The sequence below is a fragment of the Meleagris gallopavo genome, chromosome 2 (assembly GCF_000146605.3).
Source record: "Meleagris gallopavo isolate NT-WF06-2002-E0010 breed Aviagen turkey brand Nicholas breeding stock chromosome 2, Turkey_5.1, whole genome shotgun sequence".
Lineage (NCBI taxonomy): Eukaryota > Metazoa > Chordata > Aves > Galliformes > Phasianidae > Meleagris > Meleagris gallopavo.
In genome coordinates this window covers 31,946,138-31,957,293 of record NC_015012.2, presented here as the reverse complement: position 1 = coordinate 31,957,293, position 11,156 = coordinate 31,946,138, and the positions used below count along the sequence as shown (strand labels likewise).

The following is an 11,156-nucleotide window of genomic DNA, read 5'->3' as shown; positions in this document are numbered from 1 at the left end:
AAAAACCAAAAACCCAACCCTCAGGTTTTTAAACACAATTTTAAATACAGCATTCACTAAGTCATTCAGTTTTCATCTTGAAACATCAGAGCACTTCTCTAGTGCATTTACGACTCCAGATGGTGTAGCTCTGCTAAAGCTGACCTGCATTCTGCAAAGTCAACTCACATTCCAGTAGACCTCTGAGAGAATTTCAGTCTCGCTACGTGTTTGGGTGTATATATTCATTCAGCAGCGCGATAACTTACTTACTTGTTGGTAATTCTTTCTTCGCTCAGGTTTTCTGAACAGCTTTGAGGAGTTACAAGCAGAGGAATGTGGTATTCTGAACGGATGTGAAAATGGCCGATGTGTGAGAGTCCAGGAAGGCTACACCTGTGACTGCTTTGATGGTTATCACCTGGACATGGCCAAGATGACTTGTGTTGGTGAGCAAAGCATATTTACTACTTATTCTTTTTTTAGCTTGTCAGTTTTATTCGGTCACTTGACCTAAGCAGAGGCTAAGAAAAAAAAAAAGAAGAGGTTACTGATGATCACCTAAGTTCTATTAAATACGCCAATTTAAGCTTGATTTACTGCAAAGGCTACAGAAGTAACTGTGGTTCCTCAGTTCATGACAGCTGTGTTCAGTTAAGAACCTAGAAATGAAAAGACACACCCTTGAGCAATGAAGCTTAAACTTGTATCAACAATGCAACACTGTAATATGAAGAGCAAAGCTTTTTCAATAGAGAATAGATCTGAATCCAGAGCAGAAGAATAATTTTAGGAGCAAGTTTTTTAAGCAGTTAGATCTCTCAAATATTCAGATATCCATTTGGCAGGACGTACACTAATTCTCACTGATTTCAACAGTGAAAATAAACAGTCTATCCTCTCACTCTTAAATCAGTCAATCTGCACAACAGACAACCAGGACATCTAGTGACTGTGTATACAATTAAAAAAAGGTGAAGTGGCAGGGAGAAGATGAAGCAAAACAACCAGCACTTCTCAGCATAGAGCCTATCACAGAGGGTGTGTGTGGATATTTCACAGTGTTCATGCTAACCCTGCCTAGCAGTGTGCTGTGTAACTCACAGCCTTGGTCTCCTAGCTGTACTGTAGTAAGCTCACCTGCATGCCTTGTAATCTTCAGAACTTTACAGCAAACTGGCCTCCTTAGCGCTGGGTGTTTCAGGCAAAATGCTGTACATTATGGACTACAGGTAATTTGCTGTTTATAACTGACTAATTGGCAGCACCAGCAAGGCCTGAAATACTTGCTTTTTAAATACAGATATTATACTAAGAACCAGCAACTTCTCTTACAAAGCTACTTTCATGCAATCAAATAAAAACCTATAAGTGGTTATTAGAGTTTTGTGTCACCGCTTCAGCTGACCCTGTAAAGTAACAATTTAAGGTTTTCAAGTACACTGATTTCCTATGGTAACTACCACTTCTTCCCAACAAAATGTTTGTGTTACAGTTTTTGGGCTAGCCTATTACCACCTGATCTTAACTGAATACATAGTTCTCAGTGTCTTCCTACAGCATACTCTGCTCCTGCCAATGCTGGAAACAAATGTGTTTTACCTACATGCTGAAGTACGTGTGTTTTGCTGTCCACTTTTTGCAGATGTAAATGAGTGCAATGAGCTGAACAACAGGATGTCTCTCTGCAAGAACGCCAAATGCATTAACACAGAAGGTTCGTACAAGTGTTTGTGTCTCCCAGGGTACGTACCTTCAGACAAGCCAAACTACTGCACACCACTGAACTCAGAACTAGACAGTGAACTGGAGTAGAGGAAAATCTCCATATCCTAAGCCCATATACTCTGCACTGTATAAAGAAAAAGAAGAAAAAGTATTTAACTTGAGAAGAGGAGGCACCAGAGTAGTGAACATAAGAGGAAAAGAGCATTAAATATGTGTCGAAGGTGAGACGTGATGGGCTGACTGCTGGTCAGCTTCACTGAAGTGACAGACCAAACCAAATGGACACATTACTCTGTATGAAAGAAATAATCAAGTATATAGTGTGTTCATAAGAAAAAAAATCATTGAAAATAAGCAAAAACAGTGCTGTTATTTTAAACAGAAGAGCTTTAGTTTTCTGTTTCTTTGTTGTTGTTTTTGTTTCTGTTTTGTTTTTACTATTGCTTGATTAAATTTGGCATTTAAATAGTGATGGAAATATTTTATATTACTATGTCATTTTTGATTGTTCAGTTCCTTGCCTACTGTTTCTTCTCAGACCTTTTTTCTGATCAGTACAAATTATTTGATACAGATATTCTTAGGATATTTTATAAGAACTGTTACACAGGGTAATGCTCCTTCTACTCTGGAACATTGGTCAGTGACTTGTTTTAATTTGCCAGTTGTCTGCCCTGTGGAGCAGGCACCATTTGTTTTCAAATGTTTATATACCTTGGCGAAAAGTCCTTGTATTCATTTTGTATTCTGTATGGTTGTTACTGCACTTAAAGTCTCTAGAACCTTTCTTGCCAAGTTCAAAGCTGCTAGTGGACAACATTGGATTCCTTTTGTACATTAAAACAAAAGATTTTAGCTCACGTCTGTATTGTAATGTGTAAATTGAACACGAGAGATCTTGTATGATTACCCTAACATATTAAAGCTGTATATTAAAACTCAATAAAATCACCTTTTTTTAGAAAAAGCTATTTACTAATTGTAGGCTTTTTTATTTCCCTTATTGGTATTTAAGTTACATGAATGTAACCCTAAGGTGTTTACAGTACTAGAATTAACTTACATTGCAGCAGTGAGAGGGAGGTGCCTGGGTGTTTTTTTTTTTGTTTTGTTTTTTTGTGTGTGTGTTGTTTTAATAAGACCAGAAACTGAGTTAGCTGATGGGTGAAGTTAAGACTTCCAGGGTGAGGAATTCAAACCCAGACCTACAGAAGTTGTTTGACTTGGAAGTTGTCTTCCATGGAACTTTTCTTGCTACCTAGCTTAGGCATAATTCCCAAATAAGTCTGCGAATCAGGCTCTTCAGTATGATGGCTCAGTTTTCAGAAATAGTTAAGAGGGAGAATTTCCTTTTCTTTGCTTGCTGAACTGTACCTTCCCATCGGCTCCATTTTTCAGTGGAAGGACACAAAGATTACCAGACTGACAGATGTTTCACTTCGACCTCCTCTAGAATGAAACGGTTTACTTTGGCAATCCTACAGCAGGTCTTTGTGGTATTTTCCAAATGAAACATTTTTGTTGTGTCTTTCAGACCTGCCCTGCACTAAGAGAAAAAGGATAAAATGAGACTTTTAAATTGCCTGAAAATTTGATTTTTATTTCTCATTTCACCAAAGAAAAGGAATACTTGTTTCAGGTCTGAGTATTTTACAATATTTAGGTCAGTCACAGAACTAAAAATACTGTACGCTGTATCCTTTTAAGTACTAAGTGCTCAAGTAGGTCTCATTAAAGCTCCTGTCCCTGTTCACTGTGGCAGCATGGGTCCTTCTTGGGGCCTCTCCTCTGTAACTGCCAAAGTCTGACACTAGGACAAGTGAAGGCATTGCACATTTAAGATCTGACTGTATGAAAAATGAAGGAAACTGTCCTGAATAAAAATGTTAGGGGGGGATCTTCAAGGAAGAGACTACTTGCAAAGTACCAAACATGTATAACTTTATTCTGGAGTTGAGCAGAAGAAAAATGGAGGGCCAGTCTCTCTCCTCAGTCAGAAGAGGAACCGCTACAGCTTATCTAAAATTAGAAGAAAAACTACCTGCTTACCTGCTGTGGTTACAGAAAAGGAAGAAAGATCTGATCACACTAGGAAATTCTGTAGCTAAGGGGTCATAGTTGTCCTGCCTAAAGTTAAATCTTCTACAGCCTATTATCTCCTTAAATTTTCTCAAATAAGAGCATGAGATGCACAAAAATTTCAAAAACGAATATACAGAGTTATGGCTGAGACATACCCGGTGAAAACTCTTAACATACTGCTGTGGCTTCCTTCCAGTCAACTTCTGTTTAAGATATTGATGGAAATTCTTCTCTGTGATGATGGCTGAAAATTTACATATGGTGTCTCTTTTTCTCTCCTTATCAATGATGATTTGCCCACAGGAGCTGAGTCCACCACTTCATTAAAAAGAGGCACCCTGAAATGTAAGAGAACCCATTACGTATCTGAGCAGGATTCAGAACTCAGCAACTGTCTCACTAAATCATTCTCCCTCCAGTATGTAACTCTGTAGACTAATTAAATCTGCCTCCAAGGTTACCAGAACCTTCCATTCATTCAAAGAGGCTTGTTTCATCCTTCTTTTTTGAGAAAATCTATATATCCTCAAGAAACAGAGAAGTGCCTGAAACAGATGCTCAAGAATTTAAAGTGGAGAAACTGAAAGCATGGTAACAACAGAGAGCTGTACTTCTGAGAACAGAGCAGCTCTTTCACATGTGAAGAAGCTGCACTCTTCTGAAGATCTGTGGCTTTTCCCCAAACTTTTAGGAGCTTCCCATCATCACCATGTTATAGAACTGTGCTGCAAAGAGCTCAGTACTTTCACACTGGACAATCCTTGTTAAAAGGAGTTCTTCCTGAAAGGTGTTACCCTGAAATTTGGATTAAAGAATTCTGTTCTACATTTGGCTGTCGTGAAAATTCAAAGACAATTTCCCAATCTCTCCCCTGGATGGCCTCCTCCTCCCTCAGAAATGGGCTTGGCTCATCTGTGAAAGCTGGCTTACAGCCCTAAGCTGCCGTCACAGCCAGCACCGTAGCCTCAGGCTTCCATATCTCAGTACTGCTCCAATCCTCCCCCAGTTAGGGAGTTAGGATGGCAGCATGAGTCTCTGCTGCTCCCGGGAGAATCCCAGTGTGACAGCTGAGGAAATGACAGTTAAACTTCAGTACCCTTAGAAACCTTTGCTTCAGGACAAACACTGTACGGACCATGTAATTCTGAGCCACAGAATTGGCTCCTTGCTGATTTATTGCATCTTTTTAAAACAACAAGTTTAGAATAGCCTGGGAGTTTGCCATTCTCAAACAATATACACTCCAAGTCGCTTTGTTACTTCAGAGAAAAAACACAAACCCAAGTCGGTTCGTGAGCAAAAAACCCTAAAACAAAGCCTGCTTTCCTACAGCCCATCCCCACAGCTCCTCTCAGCAGGCCAGCTCCAGCTCCTTGCATCTTCCTGCCCACCAGGCACAGGTCTGCAGCTGGGCACCAGGAAGGGCTGATGGCCACACGAGCAGTGATGCAGCCACTGCCACGCCAACAGCCAGCCCTGCTCACAGCAAGCAACGCCGCTTTCTAGCTCTTCACTAAAGCGCGAAGGCCTCAAAATACCATCCTTCTGGTCCTCTCTTCCTTAAACATATAGCTGAAACTGGTAACAGGGTTAAAAGCTACCAGCAGCAGTAAGTTCAGGCAGACACACACTCACTCTGGGTCCAAAAAAACCCAAACCAACCATCAACCCTGCCTCAATGAGCTCTTACCCTATCTGTTGCTGTTATCAGCAGTACATAGCAGAGGTTTTGGTGTGTCCTTCCACCTCCCCTGCTTGACTCAAAGGTGCAGCAGTTGACTTAAGCCATGCCTCCAGCTTGGAAATATTCTGGTTCAACAGCCTCATTAAATCTGCACTTATCCACTGCCAACACTACATGAGCAAACTACTTTCTGCATGTTTCTGCCTTTTCCTTTTGCCTCTTTTTACATCTTATTTGACTTAAGACAAACACAAAGAGGGAGCGAGAAGCATACCAACTGGCCTAAATCCCATTCAGATCCCAGTGTTTTTCCCATGTTGACTGGCTCCAGGCCTTCAGAAATGCCTTAAATAAAATACAATTGAAGGAATTAAGCGAAATCCAGTTTATCCGAACAGGTCTTGAGCCCACCTACTTTGCCCCAGAGTAGCGTGACTGGTTCTGGCACTTCACCTGAAAAGCTGCAAGGCTCAGGAATACAATTTCAATTCATAGTTAAACAAACATTTTCTTTACATCATTAAGAGGAGGGATTGGACACCATGGCTGTAGCCATTTACTGGTTACAAGAGCTGTGGTTTAGGTGAGAACCCTAAAAATACAAAAACCACTAAGTACAATTCCTTGATTCAAGTTTGAGTGCAGCAGTCTGGAACTGATTACAATTTATACCAAATGGCACCAACACTTTTTATACCCATAGCAACCCCCCCCTTTTTTTTTTAATAAATATATAGTCCTTCTCCAGCCAGCCATTTCCTTGCTACAAAAGTGGTGTTACGAGATTGCTGATGTGCTTAAAACTGAATTCTGCTAGCACAGTAGCATTATAATGGAGCTAAAGAGAACAAAGGCACTATGGCACTGACAGAGACAGAGGCATTTCACTTAGACACTACATATGAACAGACACTTTCCTGTCAGGATGCTAGTCAGTGAAAAAATAGCCAAAATTAAAACAGTATTCAAAGCAATCCCTAATATTCCTTGGGAAAAACACTGTCACAGCAGGAAAAATTGCTTGAATTCAAGAGACAGAATTGGCAGTCACGAAAATATTCGGCTGCTCAGTGGCAACTGACAAATTCCTGACTAAGAGAAGTCCCAAAACATTGAGGGCTCCAAATAGTTGCCGTGGACATTAGCTCACAGTGATCCGGTTTGAATCCCTCACTGCCTCTGGACAGATGTCCACATGGCAGCTGTGGCAGCAGAGAGAATCCTGGCTTTGGCAAACCCTCCCAGTTTTTCAAAAGGAAAGGTGATAGATCCCATTAGAGCATGGCATGGGCCAGACCTGGCCACCAATTGAACCACAGCACATGCCTTTAAAGTACACACCAAATTTAAAAACCCCACTGCTGCCTCTCAAAGAGACTACAGTATTGTTCTTCAGTAATGCCACCCACTTTGAAGAGCAGTTTGTTCTTGATGTGTGGACTAAGAGCAAGTTGGCCAAGGGAATTCAAGCAAAAAAAAAAAAAAAAAAACAAGTGAATTTGCCCTATGTGAGGCTGCTCCTCACTCCTGAAATCATAATTTGTTATTTGTATAGCTTTATCCTACCAGAAGATCTGAAATTTATCTAGAAAATCTATGTGAATGAGGAAAATGACCAGTTTGTCGAAGACTTCCCTTTAAGTGACAACAATGTCAGCTTGTTAGAGAACAACAGCAGCCTTGGAAAATGCCAAGGACTGGGCTCCAGTCACTGCATTCACAGCAGGAGAACCACAAAACCTGGAGACTCCTGGGCCACCGCTCCATAGCCAGCAAAGGCTGTGTTTGCACACCAAGCAGGGAATACAGCCCTGCACCTCAGCAGCTGTGTAGCCTCACCAAACTCTGAAGCTTGTCATGCCTGAAGTGGAAGATTATACTAAAGACCTCCAGAGGTCCCTTCCAAAGTACATTTTTTCCATGTCAAGAGGATGTGATCTGATACAGCAGTCTCTGTGCCCTAACCCTATGTAAGACAGGCAACCTGACAGAGGGGATGTGAAATGGGGGTTGGAATTAGATAACCTTTAAGATCCCTTCCAACCCAAGCCATTCTATAATTCTGTAATGCTCTTCCCCTTCCTCTCCCACATCTGAGAAAGCACCAGAAGCCTGCCTTTCACTCTGGAGAAGACACAGATCTGCTCAGCCCACCTCAGCAGTATCCTGTCCTGAAGGAGCATTACGCACTATGTATATGAAGAGTTAAGCAGCAATCTCAGGTCAGAAGGAAAGTTCTGCAGTGAAGCCTTTGTCCTGACGAAAGGCACAGAGGAGAGAGGAAATTTGGGTATTTTTATTACTTTCTATGCTGATTTTCCTTTCCCCGAAAGTCATGCTTCTCCACACACTGCTTTCCATTAGTTCTAAACCAGAGGGGATGAAGAGGATACTGTTAGCCAGCACGGAAAATTTCTACGTGACAATTTCAGCATCACCTCCAATCCCTATCTAGTTATGCTGCCAGGATCCATTCCAGACTGGATTTTCCAAGGCACTCCATATTGACTTAGCTTGTTTTCCCACCAAAGCCTGTGGCACCTGCATGGAATTCAGTGGCAGAGCAAAGGCTGTGCCAATCTTTTCTGAAAAATCCCACTATGAGTGTTTGATGAGGAATGTCTCTGGCAGGAAAGATTTGACTACAGCTAAGCAATATTTTTTTTTTTTTCACAATAGAAGTTTCATTTATGCCACTTCTCATCCAGGAGGTAAGTGCCCCAAAGGGTGGGTAGGACCTGTTCCAATATCCCCAGCCAAAGACAGTCTGTTTCCACCTTAAAATTAAGTCATTTTTCCAGTCATTTCAGTGGTCCCTCTAGTGCTACAAGTGGGCGCTGTTCCCTGGATCCATAGCCACCCTCCTTGTTGCAGGCAGCCATACGCAAAAGCATTCCCTATTTCCTGTCCCATTTGATACTCCTTTCCATTGATACTCCAGCATACCCTGCCATCTGCTCACAACCAAAGCCTCAGCCTCCCATGCACTAATTCCTTCCTGTTTACTGGTACAGGCATCCACAAAGTAGTTTTCAGTCTCTAAATACAGATGTGGCATGTGGTGAAAGTGATAGCTACAATCCGGTGCTGAGACACATCTTCTGCCAAGGTAAGCTGATCACATCCGTCACAAATCATCTCACAGCGTTCTCTCACCTCGTAGAAACAGAGGATACACCCCCACCTCACATTTATATTCTTCTCAAAACTACTCAGAGGGCTGCAACGTGCATGTTTGCCTTCTTTTACTGTAAGCAAGAAGTTTCAAGTACTTTTAGCAGCTAACGTACTCTGGCCTGCAACATCACCAAATGGAGCTGCGCAGCAAACACAGGATAAGGAAGTTTCAAAAATAAAGCAAGAAAGGAAAGGGAAATCATTTGTTTTTTGCAACAGCGAGCTGAATGAATGTGGAGCTTTCATTCACGTTTGCTCGTGCTTGAAGGTCATTTTTCAAAACGCTAAAGAACTACATTAACTACACTGCTTCTTGCAATGCTATCCCATTTCATTACACTGAATATAAAACAAAGCTGAATTAATGCTAAATAAGCTTTTGAGGGTTTCACTAGTGAAGGAAATAACACAGTGCATCCAGCTATACGTATTAATTTAACATCTGGTCATAGTTCTGGTAATGGGCTATTCCACCACAAGGCAGCAATAACTGCTTTCAGCCAAGCTGGCCCTTACTTCATCCTGTAAAACTTGGTTTATGTTTGAGCACTAGCTACAAACATTACATCTACCACATACTAGACTAAAACAAAACACTCGCAAACATGCACCATAAGGAAGACAAGCCAGGAAAATCTAATACTAAGTATTTTCCTGTCTAAATACCTAACTCAAAACAGCTACAAGACACTTGGTGACACCCTGAGCAAGGGCTCCTTGTGCATGTTCTCATCAGCCTCTAGAGCAGGCCCAAAAGATCCCTGCAGCAGATCTCTCCATTCCCTTATACTTTTTATTTCATACCTTCCATTCTTTGAAATTTTCCCCAACATTCCTTCTCTTTGTTCTTCTGTGTTAACACTGTCTGTTAATCTGTGTTAACGCTTTCTCATCTGATTTTGGTGCAACTCTTCTGACTTCTGGGGACTCACACAGGGAATAACTCAGCTCACAAAACAGGAAGAAAGGCATTTTTCTAACTCTATAGAAAAAAAAAATAATAATTCAAAATAGTGCCAAATGAAGTGTTTAAAATCTTTTGAAAGAGATCTAGAAATATTAAAGCAATCTGCCAATAAAAATTTCTTCTGTGTTTCAGAACAAATATTATTTCTCCAAACCCTTTCAAGTCCCCCAGTGGCAATGCAAAATGTGAATTAAAGCATATATGTACTCAAGGGACAAAAGGAAGATTCACATCAATGTTTTCAAACTCTGAGTTCTGGGGGCTAAGTTAGTTTTACATAAATCCTCTTCTTGTAGCATCATTAACAGGCTGCCCAGGGAGCTGTGGGATGGAGCTGTGGGGGGCAGCTGTAGCACTGAGGGATGGGTTGACGGTTGGATAAGAGGATCTTAGGGGTCTTTTCCCCTAAGGAATCCCTTAAGGATTCTATGATTCCATAAATGGAGTATCAGCAGGTTGTAAAAACATTGACTTATCATAAATGTTTATAAACGATCATAGAATTCTCCTGTTCCACAACTAGCAGATCTGGATTCAGCAGCAGCTGTTCAACAACGGGGCAGAAATATAAGCACATATCATCAAGATGCGGAGACACACAAGGAGAGATGAAACCCTCATGATTTGTTTGGGCTGGAAACTACAGAAAGGAGAACTACGGGGAAGTTTTGGCATTCATAGGTGTTAAAAGCAAAGACACTTTTTTTCCCGTCTTCGTCACTAGAGGTCAGCACAGCATCTAAGTGCCACACTCTTCGGGTTTAAGGAATGATGATAAAAATCAGCGGCTCGGACTGTAACAGCACATCTCCAGAAATAGCTCCAAGAAGACACCATCTGTATGTCTGCAGTGAACTTTTGAGCCAACTGTGAAGCCTCAGACAGGGACACTGCTGATGGCAGCCAGTGAACAGCCTAGACTAGAAATGAGAATAAAAACATGCTGAATGAGTAGAGGTTCCAGCAGAGCAATTAGTGTCTAACAACGGCTATTTATAAAGCATCCATTAGCCCAAGGTAAAAGCTGTCACCTTTAGAAGCCCAGCTGACTAGCTGTCTGAGGACTCCTCCTGATGGATGAGAAATAAACTATTTAATCTCCCTGCACAACAACATTCCTATCCCGGCTGCGAACAGCTGGGCTAGCTCATGTAAAGTGAGCTCCTCTGGGCAGGTCAAGCAGATACAGAAAATATTAACTGCACTGGAACATTTCCTAGGAATGCTGAACAAAGAGCCACAAGCAGACGCTCATCTTCCCAACAGTACAGGACAGACAGCTCTGATGTAATCCTCATCCTTTTGAAGTCATGGAGAAACCTCCCGGCCGCTATGCCTGCTCCTGGGCCTCCCAGTGCTCCAGTTACTGCCAGCCAGGGGATGATGCGCCAGCACGGCAGGGACCAGGAAAAAGCAGCTCTTCCTTTAAGGAGATCATAGGAGGCTGCAGCACAACGAGACAGGTGCAGGCAACAGATTTGGCACTGAAGAAGAGATGTCACCTAATGCAGGACAAAACCACTCCAATAGAGCACATGA

The 11,156-nt window shown here is 41.7% G+C and overlaps 1 long non-coding RNA gene across 1 annotated transcript; it reads left to right on the top strand.

Annotated features, from left to right (window-relative positions):
* Positions 1 to 6: 6 nt before the first annotated feature.
* On the top strand, positions 7 to 2,676 carry LOC116216317. Its single transcript, XR_004158855.1, has 2 exons — positions 7 to 428; positions 1,625 to 2,676. It is a non-coding gene; the product is annotated as an uncharacterized LOC116216317 (long non-coding RNA).
* The last annotated feature ends 8,480 nt before the right edge of the window (positions 2,677 to 11,156 follow it).